Genomic DNA, 20,218 nt, shown 5'->3' with positions numbered 1-20,218 from the left:
TACATTTTTCAGTTAGGTTTGACATTTATGTTGCATCTTTTTAATTTAGATTATTTTAGCATCAAAAACTTCATACTTTCCAGTCACAGAGCTTTTAATTTGTGATAAATGCAGACTAAAATGTAACGTAAATGCAGCACATAATTGTCTAAATGTGGTATTGAAGAGATGAATTTTTACATTTGGCGTCCCATACAACTAAAGCAGCATTGTGGTTCCAAAGGCCAAAAATACATCCTATTGGGTATTTTATTTTTAGCATTAAATTCTTGGAGCATATGTCTAAGATTCAACTCAGACAATCCATCACAAAAACGTTCTGCCTGCTGGAGTTGTGTTCGCTCCGGCATCATTTCCCTCATGTCCATTTGAGAAGAAAACAGTCCAACTCCATGGGGATTCTTGTTTTTCAATTCAAAATTTTGTTGGAAATATTGATGTTCAACAAAAAAATTTAAATTAAAAGTTTTCCTTTAGCTGACCACAATCTAAAAATGATAACACTGTTTCAACAATGATAGGGCAACAGACACTTTTTCCAAATGCCTCTACATTTCTGCATTTTATTTTGTAAACTTTGTGAAATTAAGAAGCAAAAACTTTGATATAATCCTATTTTTAATATATTAGGCCTAAATTAAGCTTCCAGGACTCTGTCTATACAGCGTGTATCTGTTGACACATCCTTTAGCCATTTATATTGAAGAAACTTTAAGTAACACTTGAATTCTTCAATCTTTGCAACATCTGGAAGGGGAAGAAAAAGAAAAATAAGCCTCAAGCGTTCACCACAGGGAGTAAAACAGGCCAGAAATGCAACAGATGGTGACTCAGCAAGTAAAGCACAAGCAGAGGAGAGGATTCAATAAATGCAGAGATTGTTAATTTTCCACAGACAACTAAGTAAATAATACAAACTCTCTTTCTACAGCAGAACAATGACTCACAGAAAGCTCATCGATCTAAACCATAAGAAAAAAAACGGTAAGTAAAAAAAGAAACTAGGTGGCTTTAAAAGGCTTTTAAAAAATCAGATTGCTTAAAGATCCTGTCCAAGTTCCTCAGCAGAAGAGGAGTTTATTGTGAAACAGTTCATTATTTTATTTTACAAATGAATCAAAAACCTTTAACGGTTGTTTGCTGTGTTAATTTTATTTATTGATCTGTTTCCACTCCTGCATCTTACTTATGCAACACCATAAAAAATAAAGGAAAGTAGAGCAAAGTGTTGAACTGTTTTGCATTCGAACTCAGACTTAAGAGAACAATCTAGATGGGGTTGACAGGCGGTCAGTTATGTAACTTTCTGACTCTATTCTCACCACCATCAGCCTTTAAGTTCCACTCCGATCATCTTTTGATCAACCTTCCTAGTGGTCTTTTAATTTGCTTATGCGGTTCTTAACAAAAATCTAAAAAAACTGTTTCCTTTTCTAGAACATAGTTTCTGCAGGACGGCTGTTCATTAAAAATGCACCTCTGAGTTTGTGGGCGGGACTATTGGAGCTGAACAACCCAGACCCCTTTCCCCTCCCCGTTATAGAGAGCTCTTTATTTACAGCTCCTCACACCCCCAACCTGACATTACAATTACAACAAAAATGGGGAGGAATATCTGAGTTATTCAGCCTTACAGGAAAAAAACATATCAAATATTTTTTTAACTTAAGCACGGTTTACTTTTTTGTAGATTTGTATAATTTAATTTTGTTTTATTCTCATTGTTGCTTTTTAACTTGTTTATTAATTGATTTGATGGATCTATATTCTCAGTTTACTTTATAAGATTAGAGTTTATAAAGATTTTTTTTTTTTAAAAAACCTCATAAAAGTCAGCAGATGTGAATTTAGACTGGGTTTTACTGCAAAAGTCCTGAAATTTAGTTATCAAAAGTTACTGGTACTGAACAAAAAGGTGTGTAGATTATCAAAAAAAATGAATTTTTAAATTAAAAAGTTTTTAAAAAATACATAAAATCAGCTTTGAAAGAGGAATTTATCCGCTGCTTTGAGGAATCTTCTGAATGAAGATTGGTTTGATTCATTTAATTTTATCCAAGTACAGCTTTATATAGAATACTTGCAGTTTCAGAAATGCACAGCTAACTCCAATGTGGAACTTTAACCCCCAAAAAAAGTTTTTTTTTTTTTTTTTTAATTTACAGAATAATATTTGGCTTAAAAAATAACCTTCAAAAAGCTTCGTAGACATCATCAGTTCTAAAGCTGTAAGCCTGCAGAGCAGTGATGGTTTGGCAACTGTGTGCAACACTACAAATGAACTAAAAAGTGCTGTAAAAATAAGATAAACTTTCCTAACATCGGGCACTGCAGCAGTTTATCCTCACTGACCCATCTTCATTCCTCAAATACAAACCTGTCTGTGAGAAAGTCATTTTTCGTCACCTCATTTCTCTTTGCACAAACTAACTTCACGCTCTCATAAAAGGCTCTGCAGAAGAGTTTCTCTTCCCTCGTTCTGCACAAGCCGACACATGCAAGAATGAAACGCTCCCCCGAAAGTGACTCACAGGGAGGATTCATTGCATCGTCACAAAGTAATCATCTAAAGTTGTGGCTAAGGCTGAATTTAGTTTGCGAGCACAACAGAAGTTTGATTTTCTTCATCCAAAAGAGAGAGAAAAACAAAGAGAAAAGCAATACACTTCAGAAAGTTCACAGAATGAAGATTAAGTTTGAAGGAAAACGAGTAATTCTGTGAAATAGCAGGGATTCAGTAAAGGCATTGGGTGAAAACACATTGTCCCTGGATATCAGAGATGGTTAGGAGGATATTTTGGTTTATAGTGAAGGCCGACTGGCAGTGACAGTCAGACAGAGAGGAAGCACTAAAATCCACCTGACTTCAAATGTAAAGCACTTCTGTTAAAAAAACCTCTTTAAACAAAAAAGGAAAGACAATGTTTAATGTATTAAAAACTGGAGAATATTCTGTCAAATTGTTGTTTTAAATATTCAAATTGTTAAAAGGATTTTTTTTTTACCTTAACATATTTTACTACAAAGATTCAGGTAAGTTAAACAGAATATACTATGCAGAAAACTTCAAATAAATTGGACTCACTGTTACAAATCTTTGACCTTACCCTGATTTGGTCAAAGTTTTCTGAGCTGTTGGCTGGAAAGGCCACTAAAATTCAAACCTTTAAAGATACACAAACTTCTGAAACTTTCTCTAAATTATAAACAACAGCTTTGGACTTTAGAACAGTGGTTGGTCCCTACAACCCCGGGCCGTGGACCGATACCGGTCCATGAGATGCTTGGTACAAGCCCACAGACAGATGATCAATTCTGTTTTATTTTCTGACAGTGACAGAAGTTTTATTTTGGGAAACAACCGGATTCTGATCAACTACATCCGTCTGTCTTGATGCGTCACGTGACTTTAAGCAGCTGCTCGGACCACAAAGTAAGGAACCCAAAGCCAAAAAGCCTATAAAACCCAAAAAATTTAACGTATTTGGAAAGTTTCTTTGGGGAGAAAAGAGTCAGTGAGGAAACCAAAGAAGAACCTTTGACTTCAAGGAAACATAAAGCTACTGTTAAAAGACAAAAACAGGAGTTTTCCTCCAAATACAGATTTATTGAGACGCACCAGAAGAAGCCATTTTCCACATATATGTGCCCTGACTTTCAAATGTTTCACACACACAGATAAGAAAAATCGAGACACGGTGGATTTTCACTTTTAAGTATATTTAGAAAATACCCCTTTTACGACGGTTGTGTCGTTTTATTTTATTATATTTTTTTTTATATATTTTAATTTTTATTTTATTTTATTCATTATTAGAAGTTGGACGCGGCGGAAGTTAGCAGTTAACGCAAAAATCTTCATCACAAAGTTAGAGTTTAAACCAGCCGCAAACATTTGACAGAGAATGAAGATTCAATCAAATAAAGTTGCCAATTTATGGAAACTTGTAAAAGGGACATTTAGAAAATGTTCCTACAGAAAGGCCGAATCTGTTAAACAGAAAATTTTCCTTTGTGATAAAAAAAAACAGTTAATCAGGATTTATCTAAATACTAAATGTGATAAATCTTCTTGAAACATGATCTGAGACTTGGGTGAGTTCTTTGTGTTGTAATTGAGTTCTATTTAAAAAAAAATGTTGCTTTTACTGATTTTTTTTGCAAATCAAAAACAACTTCCACTAATCAGCAACTCTGTTTCATTGAATCTTTGTCATCTCTGAAAAAAAAAAAATTCAGATTTTAAACTAAATTTCTTGAAGTAGCTTTTTAATTTAGAAATAGCTTTTCTTTCACAGCTCTCTTCCTAATTATGTGACACACTTGGTGTCACATCACTCTATCTGGGCACAAACCACAATTATTCATTTCTTCTCTAAGATCAATTTTCTAACGTTAGCATTTCCGTATTTTGAAAAGGACTCTACTCCTGAGTCACTACCAAATCGGAGTCCCAGACTGGTCGAAGTTCAACTGTTTAAACTTTCAACACGCGTTCAATTCCACGCGGTTTGTATGTTGAGCACGGAAGCCCGTAATGTTAATTTTCCAATCTTCATTGGAAGCTGTCACTCAAATGCAAGTTTCCAAGCCTGGTGTGAACGTAGCATAAGAGCTACGGTGTGTCAAAGAGCGAACGCTACTTAGGGTTTAGCCTACAACATAGTCGGTGTTACCGTGTTAAGAATCAAATACAACAACTACTCAAAAATGTGTTGACATATGTGAAGGAATTTTTTTTGTTATTATCATAGTTTAAATGTATTTGGTTAAATGTATGTTTAAATGTTAACTCAGATTGACCTTTTTAGAAACAGCTTTCTGTGTTTGTTCATCTGCTTCTCATCCCCAGGTAGGATGAGGGGGTTCTACCACACACTGTCCTGAGCTGATAAGGAATACTGCATGAACTGAGAATCCTCCCAAATGGTTCATTATACGACACCCCCTAATGAACTTTTCTCATTGTTGGGAAATTGTTACCTCCTACTTGAATTCTTAATAAAGGGAGCACTGGGAGAAGCAGAAGAGAAGCGTAGTGGACTTTCTTCCGTCGCACTTGCTTTCCTCCCTTGTGCATAAGAAACATGATTCTTGTTGTGGTTTGTTGTTTCTAATTGTGTTTTTCTTTAATAAACGCAGTTCCATGGGCAGAATATCTTGATCGGATCAATGGTCGGATTAGAATTCAACCGTGCCCCTGGGGCACAGAAAAGCTTTTTCCGATTAGAACAAACGTTCACATGGGTCGCACTTTCGGTCGGAATGAATCATTTGGGCATGCGCAGTAGTGTTGAAAAAACCAGAAGGGAAATGAGTCCCACAGTAAACAAACTTGCTCTCATTTAAATTTATACAGCAGCTCGGTAATATTTGAGACGATCTTCTAAACGTGCTTTTATTAATGTTATTAATATTATGAAGCGCCTGATCGCTCGTCGTTTTATTTTTAATCCGTGTGGTCCGTGCTTTTTCTGTGGAAGAACGGAGCTCCCAGGAGAGGCTAACACACACGCTACCAACATTAGCCTTGTTTGATGAACATAAAATCCCTGCAGGAAATACTGCAATCTGCATCTTGGCTGCACGTAAATGTGTGGGAATAACATCAGTCTTTATTTTGTCGGGACACGACTGGAAACACAATTCCACGTGATTGTTTGGACGGTGTCTAAGGACTGAGCGTCATTTCTGCTTTGAAAAGTTTGCACACCGCCCCAAAGCCGCTGTGTGTGCTAGAAGTCCGAGCTCTGCTTGGACACACGGTTCTCCTGTGTCCGGCAGCCGCTAGCCCAGAGCGGCGGGACGGATCATAGTCCAAATTCTGAGGGGTGTAAGAGAGGTGAGAGGCGAAGAGCCCGCAGGGCGAGGGCGGGGCAAGGGCGGGGCGAGGGCGGGGCGAGGGCGGGGCGGTGCTTCTCACCGGGCCTCCGCAGAGCAGCCGGTCAGTCCTGTTTGAGCTCCAAAGCTTTCTCTGGAGCAAAACACCGTCTATGCATGACGTTAAGCCAGAGCAGAAGTGACACACGATCGGAATGAACCGTTTACATGAACAACGATCGGATCAACAATCAGCATAACCCTCCTATCTCGATCGGAAAGAAATTTTGATCCGAGCGAGTCTGATCAGGGCAGACTACTCCGAACGGCGTGTTTACATGACGGGTTTTCCTTCCGATCAGGCGTTCTTTCCGATTACTTTTGCCCATGTAAACGCAGCTAATGTCTAGATGCATTTATCTGACAAGATATTACTTTGACTATGTAACAGATCAATGTGTGTACCTTAACATATTCCCCTTTTGTACCATGTGGAGTTTCAAATATTAAAATCTTGCTTAAAGGCTTAAAAAAAAAATACGTAAAATATTTTTTACATTTAGGAAAACAAATTACCTCTGGACAACCTAAACTCTTGTTGTTTGATTGAAATGGCAGTTAAAATGTCTTAATGTATTATGGAGCAAAAGGTGGGTAGCAACCCTAACACAAAGTTGCAACACACATTTTAGCATAGATAAGAGAAAAAATACTGCAAATCAGAAGACATGACAGCTACATTCTCAAGATGAAGACTGATGGTTGCTTTTAACTGGATATTGGATATGACAATGTTACTGTTTAAAGTCTAGGAAAAGTTAAAAAAAAACACACAACTGCCACAATCTTCTGACCTACAATCAAAGTCCATCTTACAGTCAGGTAATCTGGTTTATGCGACAAAATCCTCTCAAATGAGTCAAATATTTGGTTACCAAAAACAAGACATATGCTTGTTCGTCCAGGCAGGAGCGGAAGGTTAAGACGATTCGGATGCAAAAGCGTTGATGTGAACATCTCAAACATAGCTCACGGCTGCCAATTCTAACAGATTTGACTAAAAATGTTCTTCAGTTGACACTCTCTCTGCCCAACTGTGTCTGACGTGCGTCAAACATTAACTTGATTCTTCTGGGTTCAAACTGCACCTTACCCTCAAACACCCCATCACAACAAACACAAAAGGGGACAGGCCATAAAGAAATGTTATCAGCAGAACGTTCTTTCAAGGTAGTATACAGGTGTATACAGGTTGACTTTATTGCCCCCGAAAGAGCAAATAATACAAAAGTAGCTACAAAAACACAGGAGAGATGCGGGCTATGGCAGAAAGATTTGCCTGATCAACAAATCAAAAGAATTGATAGATAACTGCATGCTTTTTTCCCCCAAACTGATAAAAGTGACGAAAACAACTGTTGTTTTTATTGTCTTATTGGGAATTTCTCTAATTTTGAGTGAGCTTTGATTTTTCATTTACAAACCTAGTCTTTTCCAGATTATCTGTTAGGCTGATGACACTTTGACCTTCTTGAGAGTGCGTTGCGCAAAAGCTGTAGTAACAGACCGTCACAGGGATGTTCAAGGCTCAAAATGTCCAACAGCTCAACGATTTCAAAACGAAAACTTCGTCTTTCACTTCATCAAACCCACAAATCTTCACTAGACTTGTAAACAAAGACAAAATCATTCAAAAAGAGATGTTTACGTCAGGAAGATCAGATTTCATTCACGGATCAAATAGGAAAAAAAGAAGCATTGCATAATTTAGTTCCTTTGATCCAATACAATTAAATACTACAAGATTAAGTATCTTTCTGAGCCGGATGTGACAAACCCAAATTAAACTACCGTGGTTCAAAATCATCCAACTAGGCTTCTAAGGTGTGTCAAATTGTTAAATGCAATTAATGAATTAAATATACACAAATTAACACATTGTTTTTTTTCTTTTCGTTCATCTCATTTTTAATCTATAACTATTGTTGTGTTTTCAAATATAAAAGGTCCAACTATTTACTTGCATGAATGTTTCATTTAAACTGAAAATGCGGCTTAAATCACTCTGGTTGTCCTTGTACGCAGAGCGCCGTCGCTGCTGTGACACCATAAATGTGCAACCTTGTAGTTCTTGACAGAATCAATCTACAACAGTACCATAACGCCACACCTATTGTCTATTATGTTAGGGAAAGAGCCCAATGACGTGTTCATTTTCATAAAAAAAATTGGAACAAGGTGTATGAACACATGTATTACGGTATTAAGAAGTTTGGGGTAAATATTTTTTGGTTGCTAAAAAAAAAAGTGTTCCTACTGTTTTTTTTTATATGCTAAATTAGAGCACTCTGGACCTGATATCTGTTTTGTTTTTTTGTTTTTTGTAATTGTTCATGATTGAAAAGAATACTGCTTGGTGTGCAAAAGTAAAGGTTAATCTGTTTCAATAGAAAAAAATTCATAAAGCTACTTTTTAAATTGTATTTTGATCTTTTACTGTGCTACAATGTCAAGAATTTAAATGAAAATACCTCAAACGTAGGATTTTTACAGCAATTATTAGGTTAGATGAATTAAAAGGTAATCGCACACAAAAAAAAATCATATGAAAGAACTATTTCAAAGGTCCTCCTGCATTGGGGTCCACTCCAATAACTCCCTATTAGAATCTATTTTTAATACGTTTACTAATATCTTTTATTTCACATTTATGCACATATCTGTTCAATTTAAGTCACCTGCACAAAATATTGACTTGATATGAGCCACAATGTAAACTCAGATCTGCAGATAGGGTAGACTTTAAAAGTCAGAGTTCAAATTGTGTCAAATGGAAATGTGTTTGTTGTCAGGATTGTCTGCTTCGACCTGCCTGAGGAGAAAAAGAGGCAGATTTGCTCTAATAATTTTGCATTTGTTTACATGAACGCTCAAATTGAAAATATTTAGTATTTTTCCTATTTTACAGTAATTATTGGGTATACATTTTGTTTTGAGGGTGCAAATTATGTTATTAAATTCATACACTTGAATCTAATAAATATAAAAAAGGTTGTGTAAAGAATCTTTCAGTCTTTAACAAGTAACAAGTTTGAAAGAGATTTTTGGCCAAATGTTCTAGTCTCTTTAAAAATCTCTTAAAGGTTCAGAGAAGGGTGCAAGAATGTGACCTCTGGCTTTCTCTGAGCCAAACAAAATAAGATTGAGCAAGTGGCCCTCATTTGTAATCAAACCACATCAACTTAAAAGCTGCGTATTTACTCTAAATGCAGTTTACTTATTTTACTCTTTTAAAATACCCCAAAAGTTTTCAAGTTGCGTCCCTTAAATTGCTCCTAGTTTCACTGTATACAAACACAATCAGGGTCGTGTCCTAAACATTTATTTACTACCTTTTGCGTCTCAATTCCTTAAAAACTTTATAAAAACGCACAAAGAAAAAGTTAAAAGATTGAATGTCCTTAATGAGGTTTGTGGACGGTTTAATTTTGTTGTTTTTTTTCAATAAAGTAGGGTGTTTTCATACTTCTATAAGCAAATTTCAGTACAGGAAGAAGCACGTCTTCTATCAAAAGACAAAGCACTGGCTGGAACCTTTAAATCCTTTGGAGGCCATTTGGGAATTTTTGGTTGACATATTAACCTTAGGAGCTCAAAGTTCCAGGACGTTGGTGTTGTGACACACAAACTTGCGTCTCTCTTTCAACTTTGTCCCAATTGGGAAAACGTGGGACCAAAAAGGAACACCCCACAGACTGCCCAGTATTGTGGAAAAGAAGTGAGGTTTTGTGTCATGATGCACAGAACATTCATCCATTCCCGGCTCTCTCAGGAATTGTGATGTGTGCACCAAGAAGCCAGTCCTAAAGATGGAGTTATTACAAATGAGATAACCCCTGGAAGTCAGATGACAAAAGCACAGGCTACATGCAGGACGTGATGTAATAATTGCACAATGGAAATCAGTGCTTTGTTTACAGAACATCTAGGACAGAGCTGTTTGTTCATGAAGAGGAAGCATCAGGCAACAAATGCCGTCAGCAGACGTTAGGTTTGTAGATCTGAACACAGATGTGTCACCATTTGAACTCATTAGCAAACATAAGAATACAGAGTGGAGGGGTAGATTCTTGTGGAACCAAATCCCTGGTTGGGATAAAAAAAAAAAGTTCCTCTTACATTCAATCCTCCACCCCAGAAGAACATAAACACTCACTCGAGCACAGGTGCTATCTCACCTTTGCACTAACAGTTTGCGTGACTGAAAGGAAATGTTTCACATGTGTTGGTCTGAATGAATAAGTAGGCCTGTGTGAATGTTAGTGGTAGTATGTCCATGTGGACTGTGTGTGAACACTTTTGGAGCCAACAGGTGTGTTTGTAACGTTTGAGTGTGTGGACAGGCCCCGCCCATTTTAGATTTTTCTTTTTGCTTTCTGACGCTTCATGGTCTTACCTTCGCTACTATAATCACCCCTCTACCCCCCCCCCCTTATCTGTCATCCCTCTCTCTTCTTTCCTCCTTTTCTTTTCCGTCCGGTCCAACAAAAGATATTTACAAATATAATTAACATGAATAAAGTTCAGCTGAAATTACAAAAGGGGTTTATTTAAGTATACATCTGGTGTATCATAAGATTCATAACCCCTGTTGTAAAAGTAAAATATGTCCAACACAAAAGGCTTTCAGCTCTCATCTGTTTGCTTAGCTGTTGGACAGGACAAGTTAAAAAAATCGCGGTACCGTCATTCTTATCAAAATGTCTTTAATAGAATCAAATAAACACAAAAAAAATGTATTTTACGATCGTTCATATTCCTAACTACTCCGCGTTTTATCAGGGCCTGTTTGGATGAACAAAGAGCTGATATCCTGGAGATGGAAAATGTTTTTAGATCAGTTAATGAGGGTTATTTCCCACGGCACACCTGACCATCTCCCATGGCACACTGGTTTGAAAAACACTGTTCTAGATTACAACCCCAACCTAACATTGACAGTGCAACAACAGATGGCGAGCAATGTTGGAGCCATCCAGCCATATAGTTTTGAACCAAAAACCAGCTCGGACAAAAAAAAAAAAAAAAAAAAAAAACAAAGACATGCATGGATCTAGTTGTCTACAAGTGGATGCATCAGAATGGAGCAGAGCAGGAAGCTTGTGGCGCACCCAGTGTATAAGGTGTATACACCTTATCTGCACCTGATTCACGATTTGAATAAAGAAATACTCTGAAATGCAATTTTCCGCTTAATTTTCTTTTTATATGTCCTCCATCACTAGAAAAATGCCACAAGGACATGTTAAAAACACCAAAAACGCCATTTTCATCTGTGTGGGTTTTTAAAGCCTAGAATATCAGCATCTTAAATACATATAAAGTTACAGCCTTCTTCATCCATGAGATTGTCTGGATTGAAACATTTGTTTATTGAATAAATTATTAATTATAATAAAACATATTCAAATAAATGTACTTTTTCTAAGTAATCAACCCCCCCCGTTGTTGGAACTTCTTAAAAAGTCCGAATCCTCACAATATTAGATTTTTTTTAATATTCTTTAGTCACAAACAGAGGGAAAACAAGTAAAGTTTACCTCCTTTTCACAGTTATCCATACAAAAATTCAGACGAGTGATTTTGAATTTTTCTTCTGTTCCTGACGTTTTTCTATAAAAGTTTATTTATAAATATAGGACAAATTTTAAACAAATTGAACATTAATCTTAAAAAAAATGCTGTAAACAGACTGCTGCTTTAAAATCCAACTCTCTTGGCTAAGCATCAATAGGTGACAAGCTGGGAGTGGGAGTACAGTGTGAGCAATGTTGAAAACATCAGTCTTCGTTAGCAGGACATTTACATAATTAAGGTTAAATGCCTTCTTATATTCTGATGTTTTCTTCCAGCTCACATTCAGTTCTCTGAATTGACAAGCTGAAGTGCAAGAAATAAAAGAAGACCCAAAAGAAAATCACCTTTTTCAGGTAAAAAAAATGGTGCTGAATGGTTGTGAGTTTAGGGCCACTAAAAAAAGTAGTCAACCTTCACACATCCCTGTGTCAAATGTAATGTAAACCGATATGGTTAAAAAAAAACTGAAGCCTGAAGCTTTGGAGTTTCCTCCAATGGGTGACTGGATGCTCAGAGAAATGAGGAGCTCCAGAGAGCACCAGTTAAAGTTGCTCGCTCATTTCTTAAAGATTGGTCGGAATAGTTATTTAGGCGACACCTAAATAACACATACTCTTAGACGTACCGTAACTGTTGGACCGCTAACGGCATCAACGTCAGTCGGCTAATTCTGACGCTGAGAAAAGTGGCTTTTCACATCAGCTTGGCACCCATATACGGCGTATTATTGACGCAAAGTGTTGCATAGCAGCACAAAGTCGCATTTCTCCACTTCAGAATTACATTAAATGCGAAAACGGTTAAAGATTTCTCGGAGTGAAAGAAATCTAAACACTGAAGCTAAAACTTTGGCGTTAAATGGTTATTTAATGTATTAGCAAAAAACCATAGTTGCAGAAATGTTTAAACCTAATGATGAAACATTTTACATGAACAAATACGCCATTTGTTAGCGTATGTAACAAAAACCTTATTGGTAACTTGGTAAACTACGCCTGGCTGGTTATTTTTTTCTTTTTAAAACAGGCTTCAAACCGGAAGTTAAAGGCATGTCGATGTCACGATGTGGGTTCTTGTTACAGCTCATGGTGTCTCTTTACTTATCGCTATGGCCATATTAGTCAGGGGCTCTCCGTGCCCATGCAGATTTAGGATGGGTTAGGCAGAAAAAAAGGTGTTACTGCAACACAAAACAAAGTGAGAGAAAAAATGTAGCTGAGTAAGAAGGGTATGTATCGCTAAAATATCCTCAACATCCTTCCTTCACACTGAAACAACAACTGTGTCAACAGAGGCTCCAGCCAAAACAGGCCCCTTTAAGACAAAAATAAAAAACTTCACAAGAATTCATAGCTTGTGTTTTAAGTTGTTCATTTAAAAAAGCTGTTTAGCTGTTAGCTATCACTAACTAAATGAACGAATGCCTGAAAACAGTCAATTGTTGGCTATGATTGTAAACATAAGCTTCCCAGTGCCAGGGATCTGTTAGGAACAAGTATACACTTCAAAAATCAAGTGTATCTGAAAACAGTCAGAACAATATTTTTAATATCGGACCGATACCGATAAACTCCAATTATGCAAATATCGGTCAATACCGATACTGGCACTGATATATCGGCCATGCCTAATATGAACCACAATGCATTGCCTTTGAACAATTTCTTTAAAAAATAATGTGTTTAAATGCATTTTAAAATAAACAATCAATATTTTCATCTCCAGAACCTAGTGGATTCATAAATAGTCTTTGTAAAATGCTCCTACTGATTAGATTTTCACTTGGTGAAAAAGGTGACATCATATTTACAGTTAAAAAAAAAAAAAGAGACAAAAGCAGTAAGCATGATGTCAAAACTGCTTTTAAAGTTCAGAGCATTAGATCGTCCCGCACTATAGTTTTTTAGAAGTTAGGGAGTAAGGCGGGAATTCGGACTTGTAAAAACAATTTACTCAAAGAAAAACTTTACAACATCACAAGTTAAGACTTGTCAGATGAAACAAAATCTTAATAAAACTACTTTTTAGCCAATTTCATTCAAGTTTTGAATGTTTTTTTGTGTTGTTAACTATTGAAACAGCTTTGTGCTTACAGCCGTTTAAGGCCCATACACACCGGGACGAATATTCGCCAGGCGTTATTCGCCAGCGTTTTTCGCCACGTCTTTTGTGTTCACACCCAGGCGATTTTCGCTGACGATGAGCCGAGCGAACATGCAATTTCCTTCCCTGACATTAGATGGCGCTTAATGTAAACAGAAATACTCCTGTACACAAGGTGGCGCTGCGCAACTTTACGCTTCTTAAAGTCGCTTTTCACTCAGAAGAAGAGAGCAAGTATTTACGCGCTTGTCAGAATCATACAAAGAAAACATGAATATTTCAAGCATCAGTAGCTCCAACTGGTACTTGGTAAGGGAATATTTAAGAATGTCCGTCATTATTTCTTCGCGGCAGTGTAGACGCTACTTGGCGTCTAACTTCTTCGCTGGTATGTGTGCTCAGCAAGGCAGTTTTGTGTTTGAGCGCCCCCAAGTTGTGTTTTACTGTAACTTCAGAAGCTCCAGACACGTGTGCAAAAGCGCCATTCTCATTGGTCGAATAGATTTCGACGCGTCGAAAAATAAAAACGAACCCAAGGCGTTTTTTTTTTGACGCTTTGGCGCTTCGCGTTTTTTCGCCTCGGTGTGCACACTCTCATTGGTGCCCTTTGTTTAGTCACGAGGCGTTAAACGTCGGCGAAAATCGCCGGCGAAATTCGTCCCGGTGTGAACAGGCCTTTAGAGTTCTCACCCATTATCGCTGCATTCTGATTACTAAAGCTCAGTTTTATTGAAAATTTTCATGATTGGAAAGGTGCAGAATTGAAGAATACAATTCTTATAATTGTCTTCTCCCTTTTAAACATTGCATCATCTTTACATTTCTCACACCATCACCAGTGCTCAGATTTCACCATAAACAGTTCAAATCAACAGTAAAAACATTCCAATCATTCAAGAATTAAGTTTGTACAATCGAATTTGTTTACCTTTAGTCATCCGTTTAAATTGGATAATATGTGACAAGTTATTAAGTTAACTTATGTTTTGACTTTATTCATTAATGCATAACAGTTGTTTTTTTTCTGTGAAGTTTGTGGGCTTCCTATTTTCTAACTTAAATGTTAGCAATTCTGAATAGAAAGCTCTAGAATCAATGCCTTTAATTTCTCAAGGATAAAGTCTACGCAAAACTGCACGAAGAGCCAATAAAGTCACTTTCAAAAGCTTCAGACCCTTTCCTGCATATTTCTTACTGGAGGATTTACTTCAGTACTCAGAAAGGTCTACTCATGACTTGTCAAAGTAACTGTGCTTGGCTAAGCTTGTGCCCTGGTGTGCCCCGGGATGGGAAGCTGTTGGCATGTAACACTGTTAGAAGCTGAGGAAAGGTTGTTGTGAGGAAGAACAGTCAGTTTTCAGACATGCTCCAGTTTAAAATGAAAGTACAGACCGCAAAACTTTAAAGTCCCACTCCGATCATCTTTTGATTAATTCGAAATCCATTCCCAGTGATCTTTTGATTATGATTATGTCGTTTTTGGCCTAAATGAAGAAACATGTCGTGCTCTAGGACATAGTTTCTGCAGAGCAGCAGGAGTTTCCCTTCCGGTCACCCATAACTGAGAGCTCTAGGTTTACACGCTCTCCCACTAGTTCACAGCCCCTCAGACCCTCAACCTAACATTACAGGTACAACAAAAATGGCGAATAATATTGGAGCTATCCAGCTACAGCTACAGTTTTGAACCAATGCCAGCTCAGAGAGGACAGCGAAGACAAATATAGACCTACAGGGAGCTTGTAGCACCTATACCACTGCTGCAGGCTTTTGCCAACTGCATTCTTTTTTCCTCTGCTCCTGATTCACAGCGTTTTGAAATTTAAGATGAATTTTCTCTATATTTGTCCTCCATCATCATCATCAGAAGAAATGCTGCAGGAACAAGTTCAAAACACAATTTTCATTGGAGTGGGTCTTTAAGGAAGTTTGGCATGGGCTGCACGCGCCCTCGGAGTCTCGGGAACTATTTTCCCAGCAGATGTGACCACGTTGCGTTGCACATGCATTTGAACTTCTCACTTCTGAAGAAGGGTGGTTCCGTGCAACATCCACACAAACACACACACCTCCCAACTCGTTCGTGCACGCTCAGGTTAGTACTCACATGCTGGTGCTTTTGTCGGTATCAGTAAATGACGTGAATCCACTGCAAAGAAGTAACCGGACACCAAGTGTAAACAGTCGGTTATCAGGAGATGTTTATACGGGTGCGTTTTGCGCCTCTGCTTTCCAACCCCCGAACACTTCCACTCTGTGGGTTTAGAGGAGAAACACAGACAGAGGTGGGCTTATAAACATTCAGAAGCACGCGCAAGGAGTCACTTCAGGACGGCCGAGGAGGCGCTGAAAGGGGTCGACACTCACACACGCCCTTCCTCTCGCGCTCGTGCCTCCTGAATGAGCAAGGAGGACTCTGAAAGCTAGTTGCTAACCAACTGTCTACGGCGGCTAACACGGCTAGCAGCTGCGACCGTCCGTCTCCGTCTGGCGGATAGAACAGACTTCTACTGCGCCTGCCTTCAGCGTAATCTCTCTGTGTGAGCTCCCCACCACCACCCCCTCCTTCACTGACGTGTCAAATATGGACACGCCCACCACCGGTTCACAGCCAATCATGGTATAGAAACACGGAAGCGGCACCGTTTAAAGAGCTCGAAACGTCATCGCGTCACATTATTACAGAACTTATAAATAGTGCCACACACGTCAAATAAATAAATAAAAATAGTGCCAAAAGTCAAATGGAAAGTAGGATAATTAGAATAAACCCATTTGAATAAAATTCAAATTAAAGGAAGAAAGTACACAAAAAAGATAAATTAACAATAAAATGCACAAAGAATCGAAGTAATTAAAACTAATTCACAAAAATTCTACTAATTCACAAAAGGAAGGACAATGAAAAAACTTATGTTGGCTGTTTAGCTAAATCTTCGTGGATAATAAATTAATTTAGCTATTTATTAATATTAAAAAAAACTTTACCCTTAACAAAAAGTAACACACTACATGAAAGACCCACTCCAATAAAAATTGTGTTTTTGGTGTTTTCACACACATTCTTGTGGCATTTTTTGCATGATGGAAGACATACAAGTAATTTTTAGAAAATATCTTTCAAAACCATCACAAATGTATGAAAAGTCTTAAGTTTTGGAACACTCCATTGTTTTTGGTATTTATTAAAATGTTCTCAATGTTGGATTCTGAAACCAAAGGATTGTACAAATAAGCAACAGGAGGTTTTTTCACGTCCTGGCAAGAAATTAGAGACTAAATTGTTCAAAAAAATGTTAATTCATCAAAGTAGCCAGAAATAAATTACAGAAATAACAGCTGAAAAACTGCAGTATTCCTTCTTATAAGACAAATGAAATATTCTTCCAAATAGTCTCCTGGAGAAGTTCTCATAAATATTTGGCATTTGTAGGTCGTTCTTTCTTTCTTCAGTCCAGTTTATTTCAGACCTGCTCAATGGGTTTTTGATGGAGACTGTTCTGGCCACCCCACATTTTTTGTAAGCCTTGTTCTATCCTAGGTACTTTAACATTGGGAGTTGGGTCATCTAGACCTACTAGACAGTGCTCTGAAACTTTTTTCTTCAATGATTTGTGATCTTCACTGGTGTCCATGGATTACATGAAATCTTTCCACCTTTATCCACCTTTGTCATGGTAGGGAGAACATGTCAATGTAACGGTGGGGTCATCTAAGATAACGCAAGGGTTCCCTGCCGGTTCCCGTGTGGCGTTGGGGGGATTCCGGCTGCCGCTGCTGATGCGGCGGGGGTCTTGGGGTGGGGATGGCTGGGCACTCTCCCTCCTTCTTTTCACGTTCCACCATCCATTTTAGAAGAACATAAACACTCACCTGAGCACAGATGTTAGCTCACCTTTGCACTAACAGTTTGCATGGTTTAATGACTGAAATATTTCACACTAGTTGGTTTTAAGGCATAAGTATGCGTGTGAACACTATTTGTTTTGTGTACATGTCGACATGTGGACATTTTTGCAGCTAACAGGTGTGTTGATAACATTTGAGTGTGTGTGTGGACAGGCCCCGCCCTTTTTGTACTACATTTGAACCTTACCGTAACGGTAAACAACCAGTAAACTTGTTGCTTTATGCTGCTTCATGGTCTTATCCCCCCTCCCCTCCTATTATCACCCTCCTACCCCCCCCTCTCTCTAACATCCCTCCCTTTTCTTCCCTTCTTTCCTTTTCCATCCGGTCCAACACCCAAGATTTTCAAACATGGTTGAAATTAATAAAGTTTGGCCTCAATTACAAAAGGGGTTTATTCAGACATACCTCTGGCTTGTATGAAGATTAATAACCCCTATTGTTAAAGTAAAATATGTCCAACACAAGAGGCCCTCAGCTCTCATCTGTCTGCCCAGCTGTTGGACAGGACAAGTTTAAAAATATATATATATATAAGATAGCACAAGGGTTAAATGTGCTTTTTTGCTTGTTGTTCGTTTTTTGTTTTTTTTTTCGTGTGGCTCAGTCACACTTTTTTCACAAAATGAATGTCACATGTCGTCAGAAAGCTATGATTGGTCCGAATCTGTTTGAGTAATCGTTTCTTTTGCAAGCCAGTCAGGAGTGAGCTTGTTAAATGTCCATACTCCTATCACTTGCTCTCTGGCCAGTCTTCATCAGCTCCAGAATAAACCAGAACTAATTCAAAGTCCTTTACAGCTAAGGAGGTTTTGGAGAGTTCCCTTAACTTTCACTACAGAAAAAATATGAAAAAAATAGGACTTAAAAAGTAGCAACAACAAAAAAAAGTTCTGAAAAAAGGAATGTAATAGCTGTTTATTTATCAATTGAAGACTTTGGATTTTGGCTTCTTGAAGCCAGCGGGTACTTCCTCTTTGGAATGCCTGGGGGAAGGGACCACTCAGTCCACTTCTCATATACAGTCAATGGTTTGGACTTACATTTCATCTTGGCACTGCAGAAAGCTGAGGTAGCAGTGTCTATTTAGAGCGCATCTTCCTCTGTAAAAGTTGCCGACCCTGAAGCAAAACAGCTCCATACCACTACACTTCTTCTTCCATGTTTGACAGTTGATTTTACACACATTGGAGTCACATTTTTACAGTGTACAATTACATTTTTCCAAGCACAATCAGGATTAAAGTAGCCAGTTCTCCAATTATTATTACTGCGGAAGACTCAGTCTTCCAGTCCAGATCAAATACACTTCCTGACTTGTCTTTGCTTCATTAGACTTTTAGATTCAACGTCTTCAAGAAAATCAAGAATTTATGAGGTAACCATTTCTCATGAAAATTGTTAAAAGCATACATTTGTAAAGGATCTATTATTATTGCTAGAAGCCCAGTATCAGCTAAAATGATAGGTCATTATGGAAAACTAGAAAAAAAAGAAGAAAAGAAATGTGATCCCAAGAAAAGAGTTTACACTGTGTGAAAGGAGAGGAGGGAATCCTTTATCTGAAAAGGACAAGATTTGATTACGGATGCAGAAACTGGTTCTTTGTAGTGCTGCTTTGTCAGGTGAACAGTGGGCCTCTATGCCTTAATCTTAACAATCCTGTGATACACAGAAAAGGCTAAGAGAACTCTGCAAAACCTCCTTAGCTGTAAAGGACTTTAAATTAGTTCTGGTTTATTCTGGAGCCGATGAAGACTGGCCAGGGTTTGTAACATGTGGCTAAAAGTTAAATTACTTAAACATAACAGAATAATCCAGTCACACAGGACAAATTACATTACAGAGAATGTCCTTTATTTTTTTAAAAACTTTTTCTAATAATATAAAATGTTTTAAACTAAAAAAAAAGCCATGTCTCCCAGAAGAAGAATATCTTTTTAGAGGATGAAATGACAAAAAATGTTAATGAAGTCTAAAGGTATTTGATTATCTTGTGGGGGTTGTAACCTGAGTTGTAAAAGTTTTTTTTTTAAATTATAATTCAAGAGAGTGGCTTAATAGAATCCAAAAAATGCAAAAATCTGAGTAGGTGTTAGGTTCTGCAACCCTCTGCTGCTCATCTGCACTTGATTAAGCACATTTCTCAACTGCAGACAGTTGCTAAAAGGGTAGTGTTCAAAACCAGACTGAAAGGAGGGCAGTCAAACTGTGGACTTTTGTCAGTGGGTGTTTAACAGGGAAAACCACTTTTAAGGCCAATTTTACCTGGGGTGCCCTCCTCAACCTGAACCCCCACATGTACGCAGATTTAAGCATTGACTTTTGCAGGTAAAAAAAATATTTAACTATATTTGGTGGTGGTGGGGGGGGGGGGGGGGGTCACTCAAGGTGAAGGCAACTGCATGCATCAGTACAGATAGATAATCATACGTTCGATTATGAATTTCACAATTATGCAAACACAGTTATCAGGGTTACTCTCAGGAATATGAAAGATCAAAGAGTAGCCACATACTCTGGCAGTCTTTTAACCCTTGAAAAAACTGTAGGGTCAAATTTGGCATCTGTTGTTTGTTTGTTTGTTAATTAAAAAAAATATATATATTTTTGTTATTTTGGTTGCTGTAATTGCTGCCACCCAAAATGAACATACAAACTAAAACATTGTTTGTATGTTAGCTAAAATGTAAAAAATCTGTGTCGTTTTCTAGGACATGGTTACTGTAGTTCATTAGAAATTCATATC

General features: G+C 37.7%; 1 protein-coding gene across 1 annotated transcript in view; it reads right to left on the bottom strand.

Moving 5' to 3' along the window:
* The window catches only part of pcxb (pyruvate carboxylase b), a 355,470-nt gene extending 339,288 nt beyond the window's left edge, over nt 1-16,182 (bottom strand). Inside the window, exons 1-2 of the mRNA XM_078936075.1 lie at nt 15,928-16,182; nt 15,668-15,814 (exon numbers count right to left, since the gene is read on the bottom strand). The gene's annotated coding sequence lies outside the window, so the exon portion shown is untranslated. The remainder of the gene's footprint in view (nt 1-15,667; nt 15,815-15,927) is intronic.
* Nucleotides 16,183-20,218: the final 4,036 nt, after the last annotated feature.

The sequence above is a fragment of the Oryzias latipes genome, chromosome 18 (assembly GCF_053564925.1).
Source record: "Oryzias latipes strain Hd-rR chromosome 18, Olatipes_Hd-rR_3.1".
Lineage (NCBI taxonomy): Eukaryota > Metazoa > Chordata > Actinopteri > Beloniformes > Adrianichthyidae > Oryzias > Oryzias latipes.
This window is presented reverse-complemented; position numbering and strand designations above follow the sequence as displayed.